General features: G+C 44.1%; 1 protein-coding gene across 2 annotated transcripts in view; it reads left to right on the plus strand.

Moving 5' to 3' along the window:
- MGMT (O-6-methylguanine-DNA methyltransferase) overlaps positions 1–15,000 on the plus strand; it is a 136,936-nt gene that overhangs the window by 62,450 nt on the left and 59,486 nt on the right. The gene's annotated exons all lie outside the window — the stretch shown is intronic.

Here is a 15,000-nt window from a genome sequence, read left to right on the forward strand (position 1 = left end):
ACCAAGGCGGGACATCCCGGCAATTCCACGCGCTTCAGGCGGAAAGGGAAAAAAATTCGCAGAAGGGAGATTCTTTCCTTTTTGACATTTTACAAATAAAAAGAGATGCGGGTTATTTATGCTGGGATGTTGCTGCAAAGTCCTTATCTCCATGTGGCACTAAACAAGGATTTGTTGTGGGATTTGAGAGGGCTGTGTAGTGCTTCAGTGTTAAGCACCCAAAACTCTGGGGGACTGGCACTAATTTCCTCTCTCTCGTAAAACAACATAGTATTCATAACAACTCGAGAGGCTTGACATAAGTAATGATGGCATATGCAGGCGAAGATTACCACCCCAACAGTGTAATCAAGGTGCTAGGTACTAATGCAAGTTAAATTGAGACAATAATGCTGAAACTTGCATTGTGGGATTAGGAGAGTACTTGAAATGCTGACATCGGCATCTCCTGGAAGCGCGCCTGTCTTCCTTTCAATTCCTGTTTATACTTAATGACCTCAAAATTTGTATGTCGTTAACACCGCGTTCTGAAGTGGGAGAGAACAAGGTTTGGGAGGGAGAAGATTCCCTGCCTTCGTTGACTTTTGTCTCTCCTGGTAATTGGCGGCGCGTCGGGGCGGGCGAGCTCGCGGGGGGCCCCGGGGGCCCCAACCCGCCCACCCAACCCCGTGGCAGCGTCCAAATCAAGCCCTATAAAAATTTGATGCTCAGATCAATATTGTGGCACCCAGGTAATTAAAGTGGGTTTGTTTATTTGGCTCCTTATAAATAAAAAGGGCTTAATACAGACTAATTACACTGAGCCCTTCGCCTACCGTAGGATAATAATGGCGGCAATTTAAAGTGATATTAAATGAGAATTAATAAAGGAATATTGAGTCACTTTGACTGCATTAAGCTGCGTGAAATGATTTCTTATCTCAATTTAACTTTCTGTCCACAGTTTAATGATTGATAAGCTTGGAATTTTTATAGAGGTAATCTAAAACAATATTTGATTGCTATGTTGAATTAATAACAACAAGCCCTTTTTTCTTGTTTATCAGCACATCGGGAGAGATGCTCCCTTTCACTTTAATGATGGTAATTTGTATAACCCTTCTGCTGGATATTGTGCTTAGTTTATGCATTTAAATGATACTTTGACAATATTTTAATTAGTTTTGCAAAAAAATGCGTATTTTCTGGGCAGTTTGTACTTCTGTGTAACATGTGAGGTTTGTAAATTATTCCAAGAAAAGGAAAGCAGGTTAAAAAAAAGGTACAAGTCAGCCTCAAGTGAAAACTGAAATCACCCTTAAATTCTGAAAAAAAGATTGTTAATCATGATGCTTTAAGATCACCCCTGGAGAGCTGCATGGCAGAAGGAAACACTGGTTTGAATGTTCTAAATCTGAACATGCAGTGGCCTGGATTTACCCCCCAAAAAGTGTTGTTTCTGCCACGAGTTCATGAGGCAGCGTGTGCTGGGATAAGCCCCTTCAGTGGGAGAGGAAACTTCTCAGAGGCACTTTTAAATTCTAAAGGGGCCAAAAGGCAGAGAAACAAATTTTGGGTGAAATCCACTTTATCTGCACAATTATTACATTTAAATATGTTTGAGTTCTGGTCCTTTGTTGCAGCTCCTTGTGTCTCGTGTCCCACCCCATTAGCACCCCAGCTTCCTTTGAGCTGCAGAGCAATGCAGGTGGTCAGGACCCCATCCTGAGCCCTTTTTTATATCTGTATAACAATTGCTGGTATTGTTCATTAATTTCTGTCTCTGAAATGCCGTGTCAAGGCTCCCAAGGAGCCCACCAGTGTCCCCTGGACAGCTTCTCACCATGGGTCAGCGTGAGTTGCTGATGAAATTACAGGTGCAGGGAAATGCAGAATTAGAAATATATCTGATGTTGCAATACTTGTGAAGCTATAGCTTTGTTGATGACAGGACAATTCCGTTTTTGACAGTTTAATTTACTGTTGCCAGTGGACAAGAGCAAAAGGAGAACGTGGGGTTAGGCACCTGCCCCCTCGCGCTGTGTTTCACATGGTAGGTTGCAAAATCATGACTCCCTCAACCTGTCGTGCTCAAATGAGAAGGTTTTCAGCTGGGGAAATGGAATACATCAGTGCAGGTAATATTGCCTGACCTCATAAAACAAAAGGAAAAATTGCAGATTCTGACAGCCATTATGAATCTTGTATCAGCATCCAAACAGCTCCGAGCTGAGGCACGGTGCATGTTTGTAAATAGGAAAAAAAAAAAACCCGGGGTTGCCACATTGACTTGCAATACGGAGCAAAAAAATGACTTGTCAGTAATTCGTTGTGGGATGTTAAAGAGGCTGTTGGATTTCCTGGTTCTCTCCACAGCCAGAGTTTAGCCTGGAGCAGCGGGGAAATGCTGCTCGCCGAGGTGGTCTCGGCTCAGCCACGGGCTGGGGCGGCCGGGAGGTGACGGGGGAGCTGCCACACGGGGAAAGAAATGCATATTTTAGGCAAGCTGTGTTGGTTCAGAAATCCCCGAGCCTTTTTAATGGGCACACCGTAAAAGTGTGCGCTCTCTTCCTATTAAACCAGATAATTTTGGTTTTGAAAGCCTTTGAACTACAGTGTTTTCTTGAAAAACATGGCAGGAGGGCTGGAACTATGTGATCTTTAATGTCCCTTCCAAGCCAAACTATTCTCTGATTCTATGAAAAACCCAAAGTGTTACAGTGTCGGACTCTACACCCAATTAGAATTTTATTTCTATTAAAAGAAGGAACTGTATTGAGTGTAGTTCTTTCCAATTTCATTTTAAAGTTTTCCTTTCTCTTAATTTTTTGACTGCTCATGTTTTTTCTTATTTGATGGTGCACCTTCATCAATCCTGTTCTTCCTTGGGCTTCCTTGTGTTCTGTATTTCAGAAAGTCCTGAAAATGAGCATGATTGCAGTGATTTGGTAAGGCAAGTAAATTAAGGATGGAGTCAGTCATTAGAAATTAGTTGGACTATTTGCGTACTTGAAATGCCTGGAAGGCTTTCACTGGTTGGGCTGTATTTGATATTAATATCCTGGGAAAAGTCTGTTAATCAGATTAATTTAATATGCTTTCAGTGACTATTTTTAAGTTTGAAGTTCCTCTTTTCTCTAGTGAAAGAGTTTTCAACTTTGTACATTAAAATCTTCTTGATGACTCCTGAGGCAGCAAAGGCTTTACTGACGGTGGCTTTCAGTCACACCTAGGTCAAGGTGTTTCTTCCTTTACCCTCAGACTTGAGACTGTTTCTTCCCATGTTTTTCTGTGCTATGGAGAGCCACTTTTAACCCATAACAACAAAATTTCATCTTCTGAATTGCCTCCCCTTCCAAATTCCCTTTAATGTGGGTGGTGGGTGTAGCCTTAGTGCTGGGTGCCACGCTGGACCACGCTTCATCTCTGGATGCTGGAGAGTCTTGCTCCGACTTTTTTCTCGGACTCCTTGGGGAATAAAAGCTCTCTTTGCCTCGGCTAATTGGGCTGGTGTATGTGTGGGCAGGTTATCCTCTCACGCCGGCCCTGCGCTGATATTTACCCAGGGCCCCTCCTCGCATGGAGCCCGGCGCTCCCGCGGCTCCCGCGCCTCCGTGTTTGCTGGAACTCGAGTGCACTTGAATTAAATTGCAGCTCATGAATACCTGGAGAGTGCTGGGATGCTGAGGGGAAGGGAGGCTGGTGGGGCAGGCAGGGCCACCAGCAGCCAGCAGCTCCCTGTCCTCATCCCCCAGCCACGGGACAGGGAAATAAGGGAGTGAGCAGCAGTTTGGGAAGGTAAATATGGGAAATGAGCCTGGCAAATTAGATTTCAATATTATTGTTTGCTTCTTCAACTGAAGATCTTAAAAGCATCTGAAATACTCTCTTTTTTTCATTCATGAGGGCTGTTTATTCATGCAAGGTGAAATACCTGCTGTTACATTGTAGAATCACAGAATGTTTTGGGCTGGAAGGGACCTTAAACCCCATCCAGTGCCACACCCTGCTATGGGGTTCTTCCACTTTCTTCTCTTCCACTATCCCAGGGTGCTCCAAGCCACATCCAGCCTGGCCTGGGACACTTCTGCATGTGGGCACCCAGGTTTGATGAACTCCATGGTCCTTCTTCTCTGGACACACTCCAGCAGGTTCATAAATGAATTTATATATAAATTTGAGTGACTTGGAGGACTTTCACCACTTAAAAAAAAATCCAAACCTGTGAAAGAAAATATGCATTTGAATCCAAGTATTTGAATACATATAAGATGCTCAAATTCAGTGAGACACATGGTAGATTAGATGGAAAGGTTATCCAACAAAACTGAGCGCAACCCAGAAAGATTGAAAAACATTGAATTGCAGAAGGGTGTAAAATGTGAGATTTCCTATTCAAATACTGATATTTTAGCCACCCAGGTATTAAAAATGTCACTCTAGTCTACAGCCAGCTCTGCCACCAACAGCAAACATGAACTTTCTACATCTGCTCGGAGGTGGCAACTCCAGATTCCCTCATTAATTTAAGCTGATGTGGCTTTTGAGGTAATTAAAGCACAAAGATGATGACACAAAGGAAGGATTAGGGTTGGAAATACCCTGTTATTAACTTGTGCCTATATGTGGCTGCTCCTCAGGGCAGTCTCAGTGAGAGTTGCCCATGGGCAAGTCAAGGGTTGGGGATCTCAACCAGCTTCATGGCCACTGTGTGAGGATGGGAAAGTCATGAAACTCAAATTATTGTGGAGAAAGAAAACAGCAAGGAGTTGGGATTCAAAGGTTCAAAGACAGTTAAAAATAGGGAAGATTCACAGTGTTACAGTGAGGGGGTAAGAAGGGCATCAGACACCTGAAGGAAATTTGCACACAAATTTGTTGCAGTGACATGTTTGCAGCACGTGGTCACAATATTTTAGTGATATTGTGGAAAGTCTCCGCAGCTGTTCTTTCACATAACACTACTAATGGTAACAGGGCTGTGACACTTTCTGTGTTTGCAGCTGTTAATAAGTTGCTATTCCATGAATTATCATTTCATGTCTCCTGTTGGCACAAGTGCGCCCCGGCTGAAAACACGATAAAGATTTTGGGCTGCTTCAGAAAGATGTTACTTTTCTTGAAATAAAAATAAACTCTGACAAAAAAAGCTACTCTTAAAAAAAATTTTCAGGGAGTGAAAAGCCCCCTCTGGCCAATAGTGCTGCAGATTAAGGAAAGGCAGGATATCCCTTTCCCCTTCCATCCCGTTTCACATTACGGGGTGGCCGTCGCTCTCCCTTTTAACGGCTGAGGTGGTTTTGCAGAGGCCACTTCAGGTTTCCCAGCTTTTCAGTGCCTTTTGTGTGAGACTGTCAGCGCCCGAGCCCCGGCCATGACATGCACAGACCGGCTGGTTTTTCTCCTTCAGATCAGCGCCTCTGGACAGCTTCTCTTTCTCTGGCAGCTGCTTCAACCTGCTCTGTCTTGTCATCTTCGAGTTCAATATCTGCTGCTCTGAAGGAAAAAAAATGGGATGGGTTGGACCATTGTATTTGGTCTTTTGACCCTCCATGTTGCCCATGAGCAGTGAAGGATAACTTTTGACAAGCCATGTCAGATGTGACAGGCAATCTAGTTGGGTTGAGTGGAAATGTGCTGTACAAGTTTGAAGCCTTAGTTGGGGGCATTTTCCTGGTGTTCAGTGCATTTAAATTGACACCAGACCTCAGTGTTGTTCCTTGCAGAGCTCCGCGGTTCCAAAGCGTGCAGTTTTATCAGCTCAAATGAAAACCTTTCATATGCATTTTGCATCTCATTCCACCAATCCAAGGCAATATAGCCCTTCCCAGGGTTCGTTTTCCATCCCTCAGGAATGCACATTAAATTTAGTTCTCAGCTACGAGGATGTTTGATTTTTATTTTCATGTAGGAGGTTATGTTTTACCGTTCCATGGATTTCTGTCTTTCCGTGGGTCACCTGAGTGTGATGTGATAACACAACTCCTCGCACATCATTGTGCTAGAAGTTGCTGAATATTGCAGATTATTCAAAAAGCATTAAAGGAGCCTTGCTAAGCTTCAAAGTGCTTTTATTTCCAATTAATTATTCAGAAATGTTGATAGTAGAACCTTTGTGAGAAGAACATTTTCTGCGCCGCTACATAGGCTGCAGTCAAGATCTGTTCTTACTGTATCCCTTCATTAATGAGTTGTGATATGCAGTTCCTCTTTTATTTAAATTAATTCTCATTATGGATGAGAAGAGCTGGCAGATAACATCCTCCCTGGTAGCCAGCAGTGGTGGTCTGGCTTACTCTGAGTTTCCTGGCTGTAACCTACTGTGAGCATCCCTTGTGCTGACTCTGTGCTGCCAACGGCTTCTCCAGGACAGATCTCCTCTTACCCCACGTGGATCAGCCCAGAGCTCTGTTCAGCAGAGAATTCTGATGGGCAGCAGCCAGAAATTGCATGGAATTCCCTTTGTGATATCCCAGCTGCTCCAGCCTGGACTCCCAAGCAGTGCCATGATTTCCATCACTGCCGCCTTGGTGCTGCTTTTCCCTTCCCCTCTCTGGTGTCACGGAATCCCAGAATGGTTTGGGTTGGGAGGGAACTTAAAGCCCAACCCATTCCCACCCCTGCCATGGCAGGGACACCTTCCACTGTCCCAGGTGCTCCCAACCCCAGTGTCCAGCCTGACTTTGGACACTTCCAGGGATCCAGGGGCAGCCCCAGCTGCTCTGGGCGCCCTGTGCCAGGGCTGCCCACCCTGCCAGGGAACAATTCCCAATTCCCAAGATCCCATCTAACCCTCATGTCTTTCAGCTGTGGGGAAAAACCAGCTCCATACATTGTTGGCTCCATATTGACTTCTGAGTTGTTTAGGAAGCACGAAATTTGAAGTGGTTTAAGGACATTATTATTATTACTATTACTATTACTATTACTATTACTATTATTAATTTCATTTTCTGTGTGAATAGTTTATATTTGCCTTTAAGGTCCCTTCCAACCCAAACCAGACTATGATTCTGTGATTGTAGTTTTGCTTCTGTTTCTGGGATGGAACAAAATGTAACAGCAAGAAGAGCACTTTTGTGCTGGTGCAGGGCCTTTTAGTCTTGCCAGCAAGGTGACACTTTTGGCTGATGAGTATTTTTCCCCAAATATTACTGATTTGTTTATTTCTTTCTTCATAGTAGATGTGATTTTCCTCATAAACCATTCCCATGTGAATTAAAAACAAATTCAACTGGTGTGTCAGTTAAGTCTTTAAAAAAAAAAAAAAGACAGAGCAAGCAGTTGGCAATAAACTTGTTCTTTTTGGCACCTGGAATAAAAACAGTAACATAACAGTACCTTTATATAGCACATAAAAATATAATTCAGGATAAGAATTCAGAGGTCACAGCAAATGGTTACCTAAATAACTCTAGGGAGTTAAAATAGTTTGCTTATACAAAGATAAGGTGATATTTTATGCAGAAAGCCCATGTGTGGTTCCAAAGCCTGATGGTTTTATATGCAGTAAAACAACTTTGAAAACAACGTGCAGAAAAAGTTAGAGAAAATAATTTTTGCAGATTGTAAAATGTAGACATGGAAACTTGGGAGGTGATTCTGCTCCACTTAAAAATGTCCATCAGCCATGGCTTTAATTAGGGCATTGTGGCTGGATTGTTTCTGACCTACAGCTTCCTTCATTTCTTTGGCCACACGTTGCTGTAAACCCAAAAATGAGGTTTCTTGTCCATGGAGGACTTGTGGTAGAGCATTTTGAAGGTGTAAAATCTGCAGGGGCTGGAGTTACTCTCCCAGCATTTACATTTGGCTGCCAGATTGAGGCTTCTCAGGATCCTCCTCTGTACCCTGGGCTGCATCCACAGCCCCAGGTCCTGTTAACTGGAATTGCACTTCAGATTCCTCCGAACAGGCTCCTGCTGCTCCTCACCACCTTCCAGGAGAGGTTATCCATGGGATGGATAAAAACTCCGGGGTCCTGGGGCCAGTTTATGTGGCCATTCTTTTAGGAACAGCAATCTTTGTCATGTCTTGGCTGGCAAAGCTATTGAAAGTTCTTACAAATCATAGAACCCCAGGCTGAGCTGTGCTGGGGGGGCCCTTAAAGCTCATCTCACTCCAACTCCCTGCCATGGGACACCCTCCACTACACAGGGCTCCTCCAAGCACATGTGTGGTTATATAGAGAATATGGTTATATTAAATTAAAATATCCTTTGCAATTAACAGGCAGCATTTAGGGACTTGGGACAAGGGATGGAGGGACAGGACACAGGGAATGGCTCCCACTGCCAGAGGGCAGGGCTGGATGGGAGATTGGGATTGGGAATTGTTCCCTGGCAGGGTGGGCAGGGCTGGCACAGGGTGCCCAGAGCAGCTGGGGCTGTCCCTGGATCCCTGGCAGTGCCCAAGGCCAGGCTGGACACTGGGGCTGGAGCACCTGGGACAGGGGAAGGTGTCCCTGCCATGGCAGGGGTGGGAATGGGTTGGGTTTTAAGGGCCTTTTCATCCCAAACCATCCTGGAATTATATAATTTAAAGTAGTTTGTTCCATATTTTGACATGTTTTTCCTTGACCCTGTGGATTTCACATCAAAATTGATGTTTGCAAACACACTTGAAAACCAACACTAGAAGCAAACCAGCAAGAAAAGCTCTCACCAAAAGCAAAGGTCATTGATTTTGCAGAGGGTTGGGCTTTGCACTAGGAGATCCAACAGTGTTTTCTCCTTTCAGCTCTAAAAGTGTCGATTTTGATCTGGAAGCTTAATTTCTTTCATCAAGGAGTTAAGCACTCAGTTAAATTCCACGAGAACATATTTAAACATATTGAAAGATGTACCCAGTACATTCCCCCTAACGCCCATAATAATGTGGCCGTCCAGGGCTTCGGGCATTGGGGCTTTTCATTTACATTGGCTGACCTCAAATTGGATGTAAGTTTTTATATATCCAAATTAATGCATTTGTTCTCCATTCGTAGAGGGACCCTGGTGAGCAGAGCCTGGTCTCCAGCTGCAGGCAGATGTTGCTGGTGGTGGGAAGGTGCTTTTGTGTGCCCCTGTCATGGGGTGGGTCTGCCTGGGGGAAATTCTGCTTCACATTTTGGTCCAGATCCAGCTCTTCACCACTGAACATGAAATAAATGTTTTTTCTTTGCTCAATGAAAGTATTTCTGCTGTGGTGGATGGCAGAGAAATACAGACCAAAGATGCTTTTCCCAGCTCCTTGCCCCAGGTAAATAACTTTTAAAAAAGGAAGTCTTGGGAGACCTTGCATTCTTTGTTTCTCCTTGGCTGCTTGTGTAGAGGAGAGGACAAGGCTGTGGACAAGCAGGACTTCCACAGCTGGAATCAGGATTCACATATCTGTGGGGCCTCCTCTGTCCATGTATTCGTGGTCATGGTGGCCACTTTGTCGTGGGCTCCTTTAGCCATCCTTAGTTTTTCTGCTAATGTAGACTTCTTCACTGGGTAAAATTACAGAATCATAGAGCAGTTAAGGCTGGAAGAGATCTTTAAGATCATCAAATTCAACTGTAAACCAGCACCAGCACCATGGTCACCATTAAAACATTTGTGAACACTTCCAGGGATGGTGACTCCACCACTTCCCAGTGCCATTGATTTACATTCATTTCCATGAAAAAATTTTCCTAATACCTCATCTAAACCACTAATCATCCTTCCTTCCATCTCAGACGTTCAAGCACACCAGTTCCTCAGCAGGATGGATATTGTATTTGATAAATAACACCCTTGCATTATTACCTGATCCTTATGTTCTACAGCTGCAAAACAAGATGGAAACCAGCAGGAATTTCTCCATGGAAGGGGTGCTCAGGCCTTGGCAGCAGCTGCCCAGGGAGGACTGGCAAGGAATTCCTAGAGGTGGCACTCAGTGCCTTGAACTGGGGACATGGTGGGGATCAGACACATCTTGATTCGATGATCCTGGAGGTCTTTTCCATCCAAAATGATTCTGTCCTTCCGTGTTATAATTCTGTGAAAATAAATTCCCTTTAATAAGGCAGGCTATTTCTCGCTGCTGCCGTGTCCTTCCTTTTCCCACCCCAGCTGTGCCCCTGCTCCCAAGCCACCGAGGAGCAGCTTGTCCTGTCCCTGCAGCAGCTCCTGTGCTGGTGCCAGGGGCTCTGGAGGCTCCCCCAGCCCTTGTCACCTGGTGTTGGGGACCAGACAGAGGCTGGGGACAAAGGCTGCAGCACCAGCACCTCACCCAGAAGAGCCCTCTCCAAACACCCCCTCCCTGGGCATTAGCAGTGCTCCCTGCTTTGGCTCTTGTATAAATATCTGCTGCATTTCCACCAGGAGTTATTGCTGTTATATATTTTACAGACACTTTACTGTCATCTAAGTGGTTTATTTTATTCCCACAGCTAGGAGAAAACTACAAAAGGAATTTTGTAATCTGAATGTGATTGTGGGCAGAGAGTAATGTTTTGAAAAGGAGCTGAGAGTAAATTATATCAGTGCTTTATTGTGTTTAAGGAGACTTTTCTATTGTGCTAGGAGTTAACATTAGTTCTCAAAGTTATTAACTGGATGTGGTTTTATTATGACTGTGTGTTTTGTCAATATATGACTTTTTTTGTTAGGCTTTTCGGTGCCAGTTCGGCTGCAACTTTGGCACCCTCCAAGTTTAAATATGTAAACTCAGCTGGTGTTGAAAGTTTGTTTAGGTTTGACTCCCTCTCCCATGCAGCAGAGAAAGTAACCCTTTTTTTTATGCCTGCTAGGCTATTTATAGAGGTGCTTTCTCCAGGCAGGCTGCCTTACTCCGGGCTGTTTTGACAAATCCTGTTTGGAGAATGAGACTCCAAATATTTGGAGATGGCTTTTTTGGTGGAGGTGGAAGTTGTGTGGCTGAGGTGACCTTTCAGGCTGCCTCGGGGTGGGATTTTGGCAGGAGCTTTGAGGTGAGTGGCAGAGATTTCACACTGGAGGTGGGGTTGGAGCCCATGGTGCCACCACAAACACTGGGCACCAGCCCCAGCCTGGAGCTCCTCTTCAAAATGCCCCAAAGAACACTTTTACATGATACATGTAGAATCACAGAATATTCTGGGTTGGTAGGGACCTTAAAAATTATCTCATTGCATGGGCAGGGACACACTGTATGTTCTGTGTTAATTGCCAGCACATGGCATTGTGTGTCTGGCATTTTGGGTTTTTCCTACTTTTGAAGAAGATATTAAAGCCTCTGCCTCTGCAGAAAACTAAATAGGTTTTGAAAGGATAAGTTTTGAAAAAATAAAATCTCAAATCCAGGCATCAGAATAATGCCTCCCCTTACTAAAGAGAAGTGTTTGAGGTTGGATGAGGCTTGGAGCAGCCTGATCTGGTGGAAGCTGTCCCTGCCCATGGCAGGGGGTGGCCCTGGATGGGCTTTAAGGTCTCTGCAAGCCCAAAGCATTCTGTGATTAATTGCCTTTCACTAATTCTATAAGGACACCATATGGCTGTCAAGAGGCCCCACCTTCTCCCACGGCATCATCTCCAGTCAGCCTTCATTGCTAGCCCAGGTTTTCCTCAAGCCATTCTGAAGATGAGTTTGTTTTATTTTTTAGTGTTTATCTCCCTGTCTGAGCACACAGTAAAACCCCCTACACCTGCAGTGTGGATTTACTGGGCCCTTCAGTATTAAACATAAAATGCAAGGATGGACCACGTAAAGTAAAAATATTCCATGGCATGTGCAAAACATGGTTGATGGAGCAGAGGAGCTGCTCCTGAGCCCAGTGAATACGATCCATGCAGAGCCCAGTAGATCTCCATTAGTAAATAAAGTGCTCTCATGAAGCCTAATGTGTTCCTGTGAATTACTCCATTACCTGGGAAGATCCATGTGGATGTGGCTGCTCACGCTGCTCCTGGCCAAGCTGGTGCCTGTGCCTCAGAGTTTGTAATTAAAGCCAGCCATTCATTTTTCTCCAATGTCCATTGCAAGGTGTAAATTATTTAAGTAAGAATATATTTTGAAGTCTCAGGAACAAACCTCCCTCGTTATCACAATATTTCCTATTTTCTTTCTCTGTGAGGGCTGCTGTGCTTACAGGCACTGTGGACAGGCGAGTGAAGGAGTTTCTGTATTTGAGGAGCTCTTCTGCCCTGTGATTTACACAGATGTGTTTTAATTAATTAATTTAGCTGGTGTGGGGCAGAGGGAGCATCCAGAGCTGGAACCACAGCCCAGCACATGGGGATACCCCACTGCCCCAGTGCTCCTCGGGAGAGCAGAAATAAACACATGTGATTCTGGTGGTGTTTGGCAGCTCTACAGCCATAAAATGGAATCTCTGTGGAGGGGGGCCTGGAGAGAGCAGGAGAGGGGCTTTGGATGAGGTCCTGGAATGCCAAGGGGCAATGGCTTCCCTCTGCCAGGAGGCAAGGCTGGGATATTGGGCAGGAATTGTTCCCTGTGAGGGTGGACAGCCCTGGCACAGCGTGCCCAGAGCAGCTGTGGCTGCCCCTGGATCCCTGGCAGTGCCCAAGGCCACTGTCCTGTCTGTGAGGCCCATAGTTAATCTTGCAGATAATAACTTTCTTCATCATCATGATCTCTCATGATTAATGATCAGTTTTATCACATTCATATTCTACCTTATTATTAATAAGTACAAATTTGAAAAACAACAACAATCACAGAAGAGGGGAGGCTGGAGGGACTCTCTGAATTGCTTTCTGGGTGGATAATTGATTTATTTCCATTCTAATAGCTGCATTCTGCACTTGTTCCTGACCCTCCTGTCTTGCTGGATTGGACTATTTCTCTTAATTCATCAAAGTTATTTTGATTTCTGATTTTTTCACATAATCTGCTTGGACCCTCTCCCAGTTTGGTGTGCACTGGATTTATAATGCACATCATTTCAACCAATTCCAATCAATTCAACCAAACATTGGAAAAGCTGGAGGTACAATGTCATCCCAGTTGGCAGCTGGTATTTGAAGTTCATCTTACTGGCATTAAAACACAAAGACTGGGATTTCCAGTTCACATTACTGCAAAACACTATTTCCCTCTGAGCTCCCTGTTGCCCTTGTAACCAGGCAGTAAAAACCCTGCTTAAATTTTTAAAACTTTTCTTGGTGTCCACCTTAGATTCTGTTAATGTAAACTGTATTTCCCTGGTTTTTTATGAGAATGTCACAGCAAAGGTATATAAAAATCTTGATAAAGTCAGTATATATTTCCCCTACTGCTGCCCCCCCTTATCCATGAGGCCAATTATCTTGTCAAAGGAAAAGATTAGATTTGTTTGGTGGTTTATAACCTTATGAACCTGAGATGCTTATAAATATTTTAATAATTTGTTCCATTATCGCTCCCAATATCAAAGTTTGACTGGTCTATAATTTCTTCCTGTCTCCTTTTCCCCCGGCTTTGTAAATCCTCAGGGAGCTCGTCTGTGCTCCAGGAGCTGTCAGAGATGGTCACTAACTCTTCACTGCTTTATCCTGTTCCACTGAACTGTTACACCAGCAATTAGGAATTGGAGACTGGTTTCAGGACAAAGTCCTGGGGCATCCATAAGGTTTATTTATGGCAATGGTGTTTCCTGTTTGGGAAGGTTGAAAATTTGTGATCAGAAGCAGTTGATGGATTCTTTTAGGGAACATGAGTGATTGGAGGAGTTCATTGTGTAAATGTGTGTGTAACTACAATTTTTAATCTGAATTTAGGGAGTTGGCTCACATCTCTCACCTGCACAGGCACAGTTATGTTAATAAGGATTTAAAAGTACATTGCCCAGTAAAACAGAATGCACCACAACAAGTTCAGTTCATGCACCTTCAACTCGGGCTGATTGCTGTAATTTAAATTTCATCCGGGTGATTCTATTCAGCCACCATGTAATGCAAAATCCTGTGGTGGAATCATTCTTAACTATTTTGTAAATTCAAGGGATATTTTGGCAGTTTTGGTTGTCCAAAGTACCCACTGAGGCTTGGAGAACCTGAGGTGTGGTTTCTAAAGCTGGGTTGCCCCTGCCCTTTGTCCTGGGTGCAGATGTTGGTCCCCTCGGGCTGTCAGCATCTCGATCTCACAGACCTGAGGGTTTCCTGCCCCTGGGACTCTGTGATGTCCCCACTGCTGTGGCACTGCCCATGGAGGGGCTGTCCTCAGTTTATATCAGTTTTATCATGTTCATATCCTGCCTAATTGTAAATAAGTTCAAATATTTTGAAGCAGCAACAAGTACAGAAGAGGTGAGGCTGGAAAGTTCACCCAACTCTGCTGGGTGAACAATTGATTTTCTCATTCCTTGTGGTTATGATCTGCACTTGATCATGACCCTCCTCTCTCTCTGGTTTGGATTATTTCTCTTAATTCTTCAAAATAGCTTTGATTTCTGATTCTTTCACATAAGCTGCTTGAGCTGTATCTGGGAGTCGTTTTTGGAGACAAGTCCAGGAGGATGTGGCTGGTGCATTTTCCCAGTCAGGCCTTACTGGTGCAGCCTGGTTATCTTAAGACAAGGGAAAAAGGGGAAGATTTATATTCTGTAGTCCCACCTGTGTGCTCTTCATGACAAGTATCATTTAGGCTTTACCATAAATAAAATCCATTCATATTTCAGTGAAAAGTTGCCCACATTATCCTTTAAAACCTGTTTCCCTCTCCATTTGTGCAGCAAAATCTGTATCTTGCCCCAGCACCTCCAGAGCTGCAGTTTACTGGGAGGTGAGTCTATGCACATGTTTGTGCATGTATGTTGTGTGTCTGCTTAAATAATTAAATTGGATCTCCATTGTAATGTTTTGTGCCACACCACAGCAGTGTTTTGATCACAGTAAATACCCCAGCAAGAGCCAGGATGTCACAAAAGTGTTGCTGTGTGTGGTTCTACCTCAGCAAAGAGTTGTTGTTGTCAGTGGTGCAAGGACCACACTTGTTTTAACAAGAGATTCCTAATGACTAAAGCATTTTGAATTTTAAATACTTCTAGTAATAAGCTTTATTGTGCAGTACCATGGTTTTTCACACAGAACAGAT

This window comes from Passer montanus, unplaced genomic scaffold (assembly GCF_014805655.1).
Source record: "Passer montanus isolate IOZ18808 unplaced genomic scaffold, ASM1480565v1 scaffold77, whole genome shotgun sequence".
NCBI classification, from domain to species: Eukaryota; Metazoa; Chordata; class Aves; order Passeriformes; family Passeridae; genus Passer; species Passer montanus.